The sequence below is a fragment of the Mobula birostris genome, chromosome 2, assembly GCF_030028105.1.
Source record: "Mobula birostris isolate sMobBir1 chromosome 2, sMobBir1.hap1, whole genome shotgun sequence".
Taxonomy (NCBI): Eukaryota; Metazoa; Chordata; class Chondrichthyes; order Myliobatiformes; family Myliobatidae; genus Mobula; species Mobula birostris.
Genome location: NC_092371.1, coordinates 125,364,208 through 125,379,873, shown reverse-complemented (window position 1 = coordinate 125,379,873; position 15,666 = coordinate 125,364,208). Strand labels below are relative to the sequence as shown.

The 15,666-nt window shown below is 42.1% G+C and overlaps 1 protein-coding gene across 4 annotated transcripts in view; it reads left to right on the top strand.

Moving 5' to 3' along the window:
- Nucleotides 1–15,666, top strand: part of daam2 (dishevelled associated activator of morphogenesis 2) — a 698,379-nt gene that overhangs the window by 87,155 nt on the left and 595,558 nt on the right. Inside the window, exon 1 of one of the 4 annotated variants that reach the window (XM_072247485.1) lies at nucleotides 14,251–14,641. The exons of the other annotated variants lie outside the window; for them this stretch is intronic. The gene's annotated coding sequence lies outside the window, so the exon portion shown is untranslated. Of the gene's footprint in view, nucleotides 1–14,250; nucleotides 14,642–15,666 lie in introns of those variants that run through there. 4 annotated transcript variants of the gene reach the window in all.

Genomic DNA, 15,666 nt, shown 5'->3' with positions numbered 1-15,666 from the left:
AAAGAACTCGGGACTCTGGGCTCTCAGCCAGCAGCCAGCTCGCTGCCCACGATCTTCTGTCTCCCATGACACACCAGGCGGCATCACCAGCCTCGAGTTTGCCCACCTCCGGAGCTACAAAAATCCGGCACCTCGAAGGGGTGTTAGTCTTCCCGGCTGTGCCCTTGGCATATCAAAAAGCAGCCAGTAGTGAGTCCCATTTCCGCAAAGAACTGAAGTCAGCCTGTAATTCCAGGAAACAAAAATATTAAAGTTAGAAATAGAGCTGTTTCCGAAGATGCAAACAAAGGAGTCGCCGTTAGGCACCGTCATCCTGAACTCTGCCCTCCATGAATTTCGCTGTAGCTGTTACATTTTATTCTGCATTCTGTTATTGTTTTTCCCTGTACGGTTTGACCACCACAAATCTGGAACGATTGGGACCTGTGAAGTGCCACATTACTGATTTTGCCAAATCACAGGTGGGTGGGTTGGGATTAAATAAATAAACACCTCTAATCCAGTTGATGATCACCTTACCCTACAGTTGAAGTACCCTGTAAATAGCACAAACTGGATAATAAGGAAAAAAGAGACGACAAATGGAAAGCAAGTGAAATTTTTTGAAGTATGGGACAGGCAAAATATCTTACAAGGTATCTGTATTTACTTATATTGGAAGGTTGACTATTGCCACTTCCAAGGTAAAGGAGTTCGATTGTACAACTACGTGGAGTTTAAACAACTTTATCTAGTGGTGAACATCTTCCATCTTTCATTGTTTTCCTTATGTACATCTGTTTTTTTTGACTCGCTGTCAGCAAGAAACTGGAACAAAGTTTCTTTTTGTTTCTTTATATCATAAACTATGGAAGAGCCAATGTTATACAAATTACATATGTTTTTCACAGACGAGTTTTTTGCAGAACTTCCTCCTTGTATAGATAACGTATGGTGTTTGCGCTTTATATCACGAGAAGCACTTCCTTTATTTAATGAAGACATGACTGGGGCTGGACAAGCACAAGTTATAAAAATAAATCCAGAATAACATGGATAAACAATTTGCTTCTTTTAAAGACCATGCCAACAGCTGATTCTGCTAATGGCTCCACCAAAACAGTGGCGATGGGTTGGCATGGCAATGCGAGAAATTTGAAATTAGTCTGGCGAAAACTACATCCGAACCAGTGGTGGAACCGGACTACTGATTGCCGGGATTAGAGTGGTTGATCAGTATTACCTCAATGTACTGTGCAATGATTTGATCTGTGTGAACAGCATGCAAAAAAAGCCTTCACTGTGCTTTGGTACATGTGACAATAATAAACCAATTTCATCTCTCATTATAGTTTTTGAAAATGAGAGCGGTGTGGGTATCCTGCTTGTCTTGGCCAATGGAGTATGAAGTATATACATGTAGCATTGTGAACTCAGGGCCAAGTTCATCAAAGAAATGGTTATATTCTGGCAGTGTTGTTCTTTTTCATTGTCGAATTTTTACAACTCTTTACAACATTGGAAATAGAGAGACAAATTGCATAAAGGAAGCTCCCATACCAGTGACATGATTATGACCAATTTAATAACTACAGGGAACAGATCTAAGGGGTAAGTTTTTTTTTACACAGGGTGGTTGAAATTTGGAATGTGCTGCCAGAGGAGGTTTAAAGTTCAGAGTAAATTTATTATCAAAGTACATATATGTCACCATATTACAATGATTCATTTGCTTGAGAGCAAACACAGTAAATACAAGAAACACCATAGAATCAATGAAAGTCTGCACCCAACAGGACGGACAACAACCAATTGCAAAAAAAAAACACAACAAACAGTGCAAATATAAAAAGAAAGAAATAATAAATAGATAGGTAGGTAGATAGATCAATAAATAGGCAATGAATATCAAAAACATGACATGAAAAGTCCTTGAAAGTGGGTCTAAAGGTTGTGGGAACAGTTCATTGATGGGGTGAGTGAATTTATCCCCTCTGGTTCAGGAACCTGATGGTTGAGTGGTAATAACTGTTCCTGAATCTGGTGGTGCAGGTCCTGAGGCTCTTGTATCTTCTCCTAGATGGCAGCAGCGTGAAGATAGCATGACCTGAATGGAGGGGATTCTTGATGACGACTGTTACTTTCCTATGATGGCACTCCCTGTAGATGTGCTCAATGGAGGGGAGGGCTTTACCCATAATGGACTGGCCCAAATCCACAATTTTTTGTAGGCTTTTCTGTACAGGGGCACTGGTGTTTCCGTACCAGGCTGTAATGTAAGCGGTCAATATACTCTTCACCACACATCTATAGAAGTATATCAAAGTTTTAAATGACACGCCGAATCTTTGCAAACTTCTAAGAAAGTAGAGGTGCTGCCATGCTTTCTTCATAATGGCACTTAGGTACTAGACCAGAACAGATCCTCTGAAATTGTAACACTGAGCAATTTAAAGATGCTGACCCTCTCCACCTCTGATCCCCAGTAAGGTATGGTCTTGGACCTCTAGTTTCCTCCTCCTGAAGTCAATAATCATCTCCTTGGTCTTGTTGACTTTGAGTGAGAGGATGTTGTGATGACAGCACTCAGCCAGATTTTCAGTCTGCCTCCTATGTGGTGATTCACCGCTAAACTTTGGCTCAGTCAATGACAGTGGTGTTGTCAGCAAAATTAAATGTGGCATTGGAGCTGTGCTTAGCCTCTCAGACATAAGTATGAAGCCAATAGATCGGGAGCTAAACACACAGACTTATGATGCACCAGTGCTAAGAGAGATTGTGGAAGAGGTGTTGTTAGCAATCCGAACTGACCGAGGTCTGCAAGTGAGGAAATCGAGGATCCAATTGCACAAGGAGGTATTCAGGCCTACGTCTTGGAGACTGTTGATTAGTTGTGAGGGGAAGATAATATTAAGTGCTGAGCGGTAGTCAATGAAGAGCATCCTGATGTATGCATCTTCACTGTCCAGGTGTTCTGGGTTGAGTAAAGAGTCAATGAAATGGCATCTGCTGTTGAACCGTTGTGATGGTAGGCAAATTGGAGCGAAGCCAAGTCATTTCTTAGGCAGGAGTTGCCATGTTTCATCACCAACATCTCAAAGCACTTCATCACAGTGGATCAAATTGCAAACAAGAGAAAATCTGCAGATGCTGGAAATTCAAGCAACACATACAAAATGCTGGGGGAACTTAGCAGGTCAGGCAGCATCTATGGAAAAAAGTACAGTCGACGTTTTGGGCCGAGACCTGCATTTTGTGTGTATTGTCACAGTGGATGTAAGTGCTCCTGGACAATAACCAGTGAGACAGGTTACCATATTCTTCTGAGGCACCAATATAATTGAAGTCTGCTTGAAGCAGATGGGCACTTCAGACTGCCAAATCAGGAGATTAAAGATATTGGTGAATACTCCAGGAAGTTGATCACAGGTCGGCCTCAGAGACTAAAATCACAAGGTCATTGGGGGCTATGGGAGTGAAGGTGCCTTCATGTTTTGATGCTCAAAGTGAGCATAAAAGGCTTTGAGCTCATCTGGGAGTGAAGCCTTGTTGTCACCAATGTCGCTTGGTTTCACTTTGTAGGAGCTGATAGCATTTCAAGCCCTGCCGCGGCTGCTAAGCATTCTTCAGTGATTCAAGCTTGGTCTGGAATTGCCACTTCACATGTGAGTGGCATTCCAGATATCCTACCTTCATCTCTTCTATTGAATTTAGTTGACAGTCCTGAATGCCGCTGATCTGACCCTCAGCAGATTGCAGATCTCATAGGTCATCCTGGGCTTCTGGTTGGGGAAGGCGCTGAATAATTTTGTTGGGGACACACTTGTTTACAGCTGTTTTTATAAAATCCGTGACAACCATGCTGCATTTATTCAGATCCTCTGATGAGTCATTGAATACAGCCCATTCTACTGACTTGAAGCAATCCCATAGCTGTACGTCATCCTCCCGGGACCAACATTTAGTTGTCCTTATCTCTGGAGCCTTGCTGTTTAGCCTCTGAGTATATACAGGTAGGAGGAGGATAGCCAAGCAATCAGATTTCCGGAAATCCAGTCTAGACATGGAATGGTAGGCTTTCCCAATCATAGTGACCAGTTAACCTTCTAACCCACACGCCCGTGGAAAGTGGGAGGAACCAGGAGCAGCTGGAGGAAACCTACGCTGTCATAACGAGAACATACAATGGGATTTAGTGTAGACCAAAGAAACTGCAGATGTGGAAGACTGGAGCAGCACAAAAAAAGGCGCTGGAGGAACTCAGGTTGAGCAGTGCTTCATCTGAACTGATCATTAGCCAAAATGTTGACTATCTATTTGCCTCCATAGGAGCTGTCCGCCCCACTGGGTTCCTCCACTGCCTTTGTGTGTTGCTTGGGAGTTAGCAGACACCCCACCTCTCCCGGAACTTCCAGGAGTCTCCCGCATATTAATAGTGGCTCCCTGATGCCCGCAAATTATATAAAATATCACGGAAATCAATTTTTTTGAGAGCGAGCGAGAGAAAAGCAAGAGAGAGTGCGAGAGCGACCACGAGAGAGAGCGCGAGCGCGAGAGAGAGCGAGGGAGAAGGCAAGCGAGAGCGAGCGAGTTAGTTAAAGCGAGAGAGAGCGAGCGAGCGAGAAAGTAAGCGAGAGCGAAAGCAAGTGAGAAAGGGAGAGAGAGCGAGCGAGAGAGAAAGCAAGTGAGAGCGCGCGAGTGCGCCATTGCAGAGTGTTCCAAAAAAATACATAAAACGTACGTCACCCCAGACTACACTAAAGTGTACCCCTGCCTAATAGGGGTCAAAATAATGATAGTGTTGCTCGCTGCGCTGTTTGCAACAGTGATTTTTCTATTGCCCATGGTGGGTTAAGACTGTAGAAGACATGTTGAGGTGAGTTTAACAGGTGTCATTCGTTCATTAGCATAGCTAACGGTATTTAAACTAGCTGGCTGGCTGCTAAGGAGCTACTCTATTGCAGGCATCACACCTCTCCTGGAAGTCTCCCGCAAATTGATGGTGCTACCTCCCTGAAATGAGTTTTTGCAGGGTGGGATGTCTGAGTTAGTGCCGTTGCCAGGGACACAGTGGGCAGAGGGGGTGATTTCTTCTACAGCTTTATGACTCTACGCTGGAAATGTTCAGCAGGTCAGATGGCAACAGTAGATGGAGAAACAGCATTGATCTTTTGGATAAATGACAGATCCAGAAAAGAAAAGTTTGTTTTAAATCACAGAGTAAGGAGGGGTGGGTAGAACTGTGATAACATGTAGACCAATATTGTCTGGGGACAATTACTTTAAATGAAACAGCGGTTAGAATAAAATAATTTAGAGACGCATAACAAACTTCATTGAGGCCCTACCCTTTCACTTCACCCTATATAAGGTGTCAGGCCACAACAAATTGTAGAAACTGCACACGTGTTGTGGTTTTGACAAGCTAAAAGGACTCATTCACACATACCTTATTTTCAGCAGGAGATGTCCAATCTCATTTAATTGCACTAATTATTGTAGCCCTCCCCCCATGCAATTTTTCCAGTAGATACTTTAAGAAGAGTGAGAGTAAGACACTCAGGACGTTATTAGTGATATTTATGCCCCTGGATGAGTTTGTCCTGCAGATTGAAGTTCATTGTCAGTTTATAGCATAATTGCAAATATATAAATAGCAGAGAGCCATTTACTGGGCTAAATCTAGTGAATGAAAGATTCCTGCTGGCTGAGCTGTTTTGAATTGATAATGGGAATTTGGGAGATAGTGAAACTAATGTGTATATTGGAGTTGAATCATAGCATTAGGATGTAACATCGGCATTGATGACCCTGATAAAATCATATAATCAAATAGCAGAGAAGCACTCTTCAACACACCATGTCCTTGACCATTATTTACCCATCTACACTAATCCCCTGGACCAGCAGCCGGTCTGTAGTTTACAATGCCTTGGCGATTCAAGTGCTTCTTCAGATACTTCAATGCTGTGAAAGTACCTGTCTCCTCCACTAAGTATGTTTCAGATTACAACCATCCTCTAGATGAAAAAAAAGTCCCGCTCATATCCCCTATGAACACTTTCCCCTTACTATAAACCTCTATCCTTGTACTTTTGACAGCTCTTTCAATTCATTGTCAGATTGCCATGAAGACCCACCTTGTTCAGGGACAAAAATCTACTGACCATGTCCAGTCCAGTCCACACGTGACTTGGACCACAGCATTGCTGTTCATTCTCAATTGTTATTCAGTTATAAGCACGGAAACGAAACCTTTGACTTGCTGAGTTCATGATGATATGGAAGGGAAACAGAGCACTCAGAGGAAACACATAGTGATCATGCAGACTCCACATGGAAAGCACCAGAGGCCAGGATTGACCCTAGGTTGCTGGACATGTAAGACGGCAACACCACTAGCTGCACCACTGTACATTTCTCTGGCAGCCTAGCAAGACTCTCAGTTGAAGGGTAATCACAGATGTACAACAATGACCCACTTTGTCAGCATTCCATGAAGGGATAAAAACATTGCACTTTGAAAAACACCTGCTTCACTCCTTCTTACTAACTTCAGTCTTGAAGCTGGACATAAACTTTATATAGGGATAGCTTTTACCTTCTTCCTTACCACCGATGTGGCATCACTAAGCGCTCCTATGGATTGTGGACGTGTGCACAACACTTGACATTGGATTACCTTGAATGATGTGCAGGGTGTTCTCTTAAACCACTTTTGGAGAGGAGTCAGGAGGTCGTGTTGGGTATGACCTTTGAAATGGAGTAGGTGGGAAACTGGAAATGAAGGAGTTAGACGTGAGAATAAGTGGATTCCAGTTAATTTGGCCATCGGTTAATTGCGACAGCTGCTAATTTGGTACCAATCTTAACAGAAACAAATTGAGAAAATAGCTGGGGTTCCTTTCGTTTATTTGAGACACTGTGCCGCTTAATTGGGGCAGGAGATGAGCAGTCACATACTCTTGTGTGGCCGTTGGACACTACACCGTGCTCAGAGTAAACAGCTGTGTCAGTTGCATGTGCTTATGTTATCCATTTGGGCTGACAGACACCGATTCAAAAGGCAGTGTTTTTTTTTGATAATTTTTTTTATTTTGACTTTAACATTTTTTGGGACCCTTGCCATGAAAAGATTTGACACAAACTGAAAAAAATTACCCTGCTGGACCAAAATCCACCTAACAGCAATCATAGTCAGCTGGCAGAGATGACTGAAGTGCTGAAATCTACAGTTGCACACTTGATACATCAAACTGTGGGAAGAATGGGCATTATACGAGGGACACCAGGGAACATCCCAACGAAATCGTGAAGGTAAGGATTCAGATGTTGAAGAGGCCCTCAATCAATGGTTTTCCTTTGTAACTGGATGAAGTGTGCATGCCAGTGGACCAATAATAAAAAAAAATAAGTCAGACGAGCTAGCTAAGAAGCTGAGTCACGAAGATTTTAAAGCAACAGATGGTCAGTTGTCCCAATGGAAATGTGGGCACTACATTAAATTCAAGAAAGCACATGGTGAGAAAGGTAATGCTGAAGCTGTGAGTGCAGAAACGTGGAAATCTAGAAAACTCTCCAACTTGCTTCAAAAATTTTGTGTAGGCGATATCAACAGTGCTGATGAAACAAGCCTTTTATATCGTGCCATGCCAGACGGTTCCCTTTGCTACAAACACGCAACACTGTCAGGTTCAAAGAAAGCAACGGATCACATAACTGTTTTGTGTTCAAATGCGTCAGGAACTGATAAAAAGAAATCATTGGTTATTGGGAAAAGCATTAAACCTTGATGCTCTAAGAAGATAAGAATGGATAGTTTACCAATCAAATATTATACCAGTGTACACTTGATGAAATCCTCTGCCAGTAAACGTTACGAACTAATACACAGTTTTACAGAACTGTAGTAATATTGGTCATGTTCTAAGTTCTGTATTTTATTTAAATACATAATGTGTTACTCAATTAAATGGTATCTTGTTTCTTTTTAAATACCTTTTTAACTCTTTCTATAAAATTTCGGATAATTGGGGCAGCTGCTTAATTGGGTCAGAACGTAAAAATTCCATTTAAGTGGAATCCACTGTAATTGGCACAGATGGAAGTCTGCTCATTAGAGATCTTACTCTGTAACAAGCTCAGCATCTTACAAATGGAAATATTATTTAGTATGTGGCATATTATTCTGTTGGAATTCACTCAGTGCAGAATAATTGGAGGCTTAACATGATAGATTGGGTTGGATGGCACTAAAAATTAATGTGGCCGCAGGGCTTAAGTGGGTGTGGGTCAGATGCAATACCTCCTGACTCTAAGAGTATTTGTATTAGTCCAAATGTAGTCATTGATGAACATGCTCATTTAAAGCTTTTAAAGGTTGATGTTAGGGTTGACAATTCGCAAGTTTTAGGTATTGAGGCAAGGTTAATATCGACTTGGCAAATGGAGAAAAAGGGAATTTGAGCCATGGGCTATATTACCATCTTGGGCATTGGTATGAACTATTTTAAGAATGAGGTTAGTTTGAAAGATTGAATTAAAGATCTTATCATTGTATTCATGCAATTCATGAAAACTAACACCTACTCTGTGTAATGCAGTCTAGCAATTATTTGGCCAAAATGTATAGTTGTTGTGGATTAGTTAACGAATCCTCGGTCAAGTCTCAGGGCATTGTATTCCAAGCAAAAGCCCGTAAAGAGAGTAATAGAATGATATTTTGGAGATTTTATTTTTAAAGCTTGCAGAAGATGGTTGTTTGCAAAACGAGATTTATCGGCAAAAAAAGGGACGCTGGATTCCCAACATTATTTTGGAAATAGAAAATTGTATGGCCATGGTCAAAAATACAGTTTCACCAAAATTATATTAATGGCTCTTTGTATAAAGCCTGGATAGAAAAGATAATTAAGTATGTTCACGTGGAAACAAATGGATTGATTTGAGGCTGCAGATGCAGAGTTTTTCAGCTACATTATTGATGCTCAGCGGAATTAGTTCCGAGATAATGAGTTACTCATGAGCTTCCTGGGAAGCAAACATTTTAATGGATTCACATTGAGTTTCAAGGGCTTCCTTTTTTAAATGGACATTTCAATGAAAGGTAAAAAGAGAATAAAAGAAAAACTTGTTTATATAGCATCTTTCACAGAGCTAGCAGGTGATAAGGAACATTGATCCTTACCTTTTGTGATGTTGACTCTGTTGTGGCATCGAGGAACATGGCAGTCAGTTTAAGTACAACAAGGTCACACAGTAATGATATCAGAAAATTCTGATTGAGGGATGTATATTGGCCAGGGCACCATGGAAAACCCGCAGGTTCCTTTCTTGGTATTAGCTCCATAGGATCATCTCCTGTACCTCTGCCTGAGCTGTAGCATTCAATATTGTGCAAAAAGTCTTAAGGCACTTATATATAGCTGCTGTGCCTAAGACTTTTGCACAGTGATATATATTATGCATTTCCAGTTACCAAATAACACTTAGTGCTACTGAGCTAATGCAAAGCTGAGTACTCACTTCTGTTTCCCAATCACCTTCCTATTTTAACCAATATAAAATACAGTGCAAAAGTCTTAGGCTTCCTAGCTTTATATATGTGCCTAAGACTTTTGCACAGTACTGTAAGTAAAATAAAGGATTTGATTGTTCATGTCATAACCTGATGGAACACATTATGCTGACAAGTAGGCTTAATGTGCTGATAACTGCCACCCCACCATTAGGCCATTTCGACTTATCCTATTGTAGCCATTCCTTTTATTATTCACATTCCTCCTTCACCTAGTTTTCAAACTGTAAACTAACTTGCACCCCTATCATTCCTAGTTCAGATGAAGTGTCACAGACCTGAACTATTGATAGATTCTCTTTCCATGGGTGCTGTCTAACCTGCTGACCTGTTGTTGGTCTTATCCATCCTTGTTATGATGGGAACTATGTTTGGATAGATTGGAAGGGGAGGAGAGAAAGAGAGACCAAGTGAGAAATTTAGCTGGGTATTTCATCTAAAAGGCCATTGCTCTTGTAGTGTAGCACAGTCTCAGCCTTGCACTGGAATCTCAACCTGGTTTTATGCTTAAAACCTTGGGGAAGACTGACAAACATTTTATTTTAAATGCACCAGTGCTGAGTACAGTTCTTCATTGTGGTGGAATGAGTAGCAGGTGATTGGTGTGGATGTTTTAACAGCGTGGTGCTTGAGGCAGAAGCTTTTCACAGAGGGTGATGAACTAAGGTATCCTGAGAGCCAGCAGCAGCTCTTGTACCAGAAGGCAACCAGCCATAAGCGCAACAGGAGTGTGACGCAGACATAACTGTAAGGACCAGTGGCGGGAGATGTGAGATTGCTAATCAGGGATAGCACAGACGAGGAAAGAAGTACAGATCATTACTGGCATAGAATGTTAAAATGTGAAGATCTGAGGCATTGGCAAATCTCTGGGGGGAGAAAACACTTTTTACTCAATCTATGCCTTCATGTATTTTTTCAGGACACCCCTCAGTCTCTGATGTTTCAGAGGGGAAAAATTTAACAAGTTTGTCCAGCCTCTCCTTATAGTTAATACTCTCCAATCCTGGCGTCATCCTGGTAAATCTACTCTGCACATTCTCAAAATCTTGCACGTCGTTCCTGTAATATATTGACCAGAATTGCACACAATACTCCAAATGTTCCTGATCAAAATTTTATACAGCTGCAAAATGACTTCCCTACTTTTATTCTCAAACCTTGACCAATAATTGCAATCATTCCATATTCCCTCTTTACTACACTTATGCCACCACAGAGACACACCCCAAGGTCCCTCTGTATGTGAGTGTTCCTGGGTTCAGTCATTTAATGTATACTTGGTCCAACATTTGACTTCACTGTAACACCTTACTCCTGTCTGGATTAAACTCCATCTGCCATTTCCCTACTCATATTTGTAATTGATCTATGTCCTGCTGTGCTCTGTGAAAATCTTCCTCACTGTCCACAATTCCACCAGTTTTCGTGTCAGCAAATTTATAAATCAGCCCATCTGTATTTCAAATAAAACAGTTCCAATTCAGGTACAACTGCTTCATTGAAGAGGCATTTAGATAGACACTTCAATAAGCAAGGCATAGATGGATACAGTTGGAAAATGGGATTAGTGTAGATGGGCATGGTGGGCATGGACATGATGGGCCAAATGGCCATTTTCTGTGCTATATTTTTCTATGATACTGGAAGACATTAGGCCAATCCTACTTGTGTCAGCTCTCTGAAAGGGTCATACAATATCCCTTTCCTATTGTCAGAGATCATATTATACAGCATGGAAAACAGGCCTTTTGGCCTCCCACCAAGCCCATGCCAATTATTAACCAGCCACTGACACCACTCCTATACTAATTGCATGTTTTATTCTCACCATATTCCCTTCAACCCTGTCCAGATTCCACCATTCACCTCCATACCAGAGCCCCGTTTACCTGCCCACCTGATCACCTTTGGGAGGTGGGAGTGACCTGGAGCACCCATGAGTCCCAGAGCTTAGAGGAGTGAAAGCAAAACCCCCATTAGTGGTCATAATCCCCAAGGGGTATAGTCCAAGGTTAAAGGAGTCCTGATGAAGAATCCTGGTCTGAAACCTCAACTGCTTTGTCCTTTATTAGATGATGTCTGGCCTGCTGAGTTCCTTCTGCATTTTGTGTGTGTTGCTCTGGATTTCCTGCATCTACAGAGTCTCTTTGATTTTTAAACATAAGAGATTTCAGCTCAAGACTCTTTATTATGACTCCTTTAACCTTGGACTTTACCACTTGGGGTATGACCACTAATCATCATCGTCATTATATCCTGTGTCGTATGATGTAGGTGATCATGGTCAATGACCATGATTGTCATTGGCAAATTTTTCTGCACCAGTGGTTTGCCATTGCCTTCTTCTGCACTGCATCTTTGCAAGACAGGTGACCCCAGTCATTATCAATACTCTTCAGAGATTGTCTGCCTGGCATCAGTGGTCGCATAACCAGGAATTGTGATATGCTTATATGACTGTCCACAGCCTGCTGCCATAGCTTCACATGACCTTGATGGGGTGGATAAATGATTCTACACCTTACCCAAGGGCGACCTGCAGGCTAGCGGAGGGATGGAGCACCTTACACCTCCCTTAGTGGTGATATTTCTCCACCCCGCCACCCGAAGACTATTAATGGGGGTCTTGATTTTGTTCCTCTAAATTTTAGGACTCTAACACCAAACTTCTTCCTGTGTCTGAGTAGCTTATTGGACATAATGCAGTGTTTCCTTATATGGCTCAGTCTGATTGCATTCCTGTCAAGTATGCCAGGATATTACTATTTCAATCTGCTTTATATGTGCAAGACTTGATGGAAATCAGTTGATGAGTTGTGGATTTTAAAGCACTTCTTTCCCTGTTCATTTCAAATCTGTGTTTATTTGAAGCAGATAGGTTTTAAGTTTCAATAGATTTTTAGATTTAATGCTTGGCTTTATAAAAAGCTTTTAAAATAATTTCTAAAAAAGTGGCAGATAGGTTTTAAAAATACAAACATGAGAAAGTCTGCAGATGCTGGAAATCCAAGCAACACACACAACATACTGGAGGATCTCAGCAGACCAGGCAGTATCTATGGAAAAAAGTAAACAGTCAACATTTCAGGCAGAGACCCTTAACCAGGACTGGAAAAAAAGATGCAAAGTCAGAGTGAGAAGCTGGAAAGATGATAGGTTAAAGAGATAAAGGGCTGGAGAAAGGAGAATCTGATAGTAGAGGGTAGAAGACACACAAACACGAGAAAATCTGCAGAGCTGGAAATCTGCAGATTCTCCTCCTCCTTCCCTTTCTTCCATGGTCTTCTACACTCTTCTATCTTTTCTTCCCAGCTCTTCACTTCACCAGTCTACCTCTCCTGGTTTCACTTATCACCTCCTACCTTGTACTTCTGTCTCCCCTCCCCCCACCTCCTTACTCTGACCTCACCTTTTTTTGCGGTCCCAATGAAGGGGCTCAGCCTTAAACGTTAACTGTTTCCATAGATGCTGCCTGGTTTGATGCGTTTCTCCAGGTTTTAAAATTAGTTGCTGTTCTCTACTCAGTTAATTAGGGAGTTTTCTTTTAAATCATCTTGCCTTTTGAATCCTCCTAAATTGACATTTGGATTCTTTTTAAAAATGTTTTGAAATATGATACCCTGATCCCTGATGAAGCATTTACTTCTAAGCTCTTTCAATAAAGATAATCATCAATTCTGAAACTCACCAAAACTGCATCAAAGGTCTCACTTCTCTCTCTGCCCCTTGCTTGCCTTTCCTTTTGTCCCTACCAGGGAGGTAGTTCCAGATCAGTGCCTCTGTATCTCTCAGCTTATATATTGCATGTATATGTGATTCTGCTACATACTCATGCGAGTGTGTTTGTATCCTTTTATTTGTGTGTACCTTTCCGTCTATGCTTCTTAGTATTGTTTTGTCTGTAGTTGGCTATCTGTTTTTTGTGAAGTCTCACTTGTGTGCTTGTTTCTATCTAATTGCGTGTGTTTCTGTGTGTATGACAACGCATGCATGTTTGTCTGTGGATACGTGCTGCACTTCCACGTCATGTACCTATCCCTCACATGTACACTATGTATCTTTCTCTCTTGTGTGATCTCTATCAGCATGTGATGTGCTCTATGTGTCACAAACTCCTTGCCCTCATTCTCTCTCTCTCTCTCTTTCTCACCCTCTCTCTCTAACTCTCTCTCACACACTCACCCTCTCTCTTTCTCTCTCCCTCACTCACCTCTCTCTCTCTTACCCTGTCTCTCTCTCTTTCTCTCTCTCCGTCTCTCTCTCGCTCCCCGTCTCTCTCTCTCCCTGTCTCTCTCTCTCTCTCGCACCGTCTCTCTCTGTCTCTCACACCCTCTCTCTCTCCCCCTGTCTCTCTCTCTCTCTCTCTCTCTCTCTCACAACCCTCTCTCTCTCTCTCTCCCTCTCCCCCGTCTCTCTCTCTCTCACCCTCTCTCTCTCTCTCTCTCTCTCTCTCTCTCTCTCTCTCTCTCTCTCTCACCCTGTCTCTCTCTCTCTCTCTCTCACCCTGTCTCTCTCTCTTTCTCTCTCTCTCGAAATCACTCACTCTTTCATTCTCTGCCATTTGGCGCTGACCTCTTTTGGCTCAGTTCCCTTGTTTACAGCTCACTCAGAAGGCAGCTAAACAAACTGCAGCTGGCCCGACTTGAGATGCAGAGCACATTCATACACTGCGGAGAAGCACGGCGAGGTAGATAGATGAGAAACCCAGTCTCTACCATTCAGAAACAGCTTAACCCCTGAGCCATTATGCAAGACTTGCTGTAGATGCTTGCTACTCAGTGAGATTACCTCTGTTCCACAAGTATTTTCCGCATGAATTGTACCGTGAAGGTTTATTCTTACCAGCATCTGACAATTTGACCATCTGTCTCTGTATCAGTGTTTGGAATTTGCGCTTTAAAGAATGCCAAAAGACAACAAGTCACCCTGCTGTCTGCCTTCCTCTGAGCTCCTACTCACCCCCCTGCCCTAGTACTCACTCCCAGGACAAGACTCTGTATAGGAGACGTGGCCGTGAAGGAGGACCCTGCGTGGGGTGAAAGCAGTGCAGGCGAACCTGCCTTGACCAGCAGACTGATGCAAGTGAGTACAGGAGGCAAAGTTCTTCAGCACCATTATACATGTGGAGAATTCCATCATGGAGTTGTCCTCAGTGCCGATATTCTAATATGATCCTCAAATAGCCCGCCCGTCTGTCTGTCCCATGCAGGGTCTGGGTGAGTATTGTCAGTCAGCCATCACCACTGACGTCAGTCAGCAGCCGTCTGGGTAGTCTCTCAAGAGAAGGTGCCATAATGTTGGATCAGTTTGAACCTCGGTGTGGTTGTGTTGGATTTTCATACACAGATCTAATTGTTAGTGTGTTGATGTCTGGATGCTGTCGTCTACTTCTTAACTGTCATAGCTTGACTGGGGATGGGAGGGGATTGGGGTGTGATGGGGAACTGCCTCTTTAAGAGGGATGAAATACCTTTAGAAAGGAATTTTTGTTGCTTGACTGAAAAGTCCTGCCCCAAGGCAATGACAAAACATCGTACTAAGCACTTTCTTCCACAGAAAAAACAAAGACTTGTATTTATACAGAGTATTTCATGATTTTAGGACACCCTTGAGGAAATTTACATCCAATGATATCTTCTTGATGTGGAGCCAGTGTTGTAATCTAGGAGACATGACAGGTATCATAGTATACAGCAAGCCTCCATAAAATGGTAATGTCATGACCACATGTCTTTTTTATTTGGGTTTTTGTAGAGTAAATAGATATTAGGGCTGAAAGTCAAAAGAAAATTGAGATACTGGAAATCTGAAATAAAAACAGAAAATTCTGGCAACTATCAGCGCATCAGGAAAGAGAAACAGTTACTATTGGTAAGTATTGGATCTGAGATTTTAACTGTTGCTTTTTCCACAGATGCTGTCTGACTTGCTGAGTGTTTTTCTGCTTTTAGAGGAAGGGCAGTGGAGACAGATAAATAAAGTGCAAGAACTATAACAAGGTAGACTGACGGATCAAGAGTTCATCTTTATTGTATAGGAAGTCCTTTAACCGCGGTATAGAGACAGTTTTTGATTGTGTTAGTATACGCTCCTGAGTGTTTCTATCT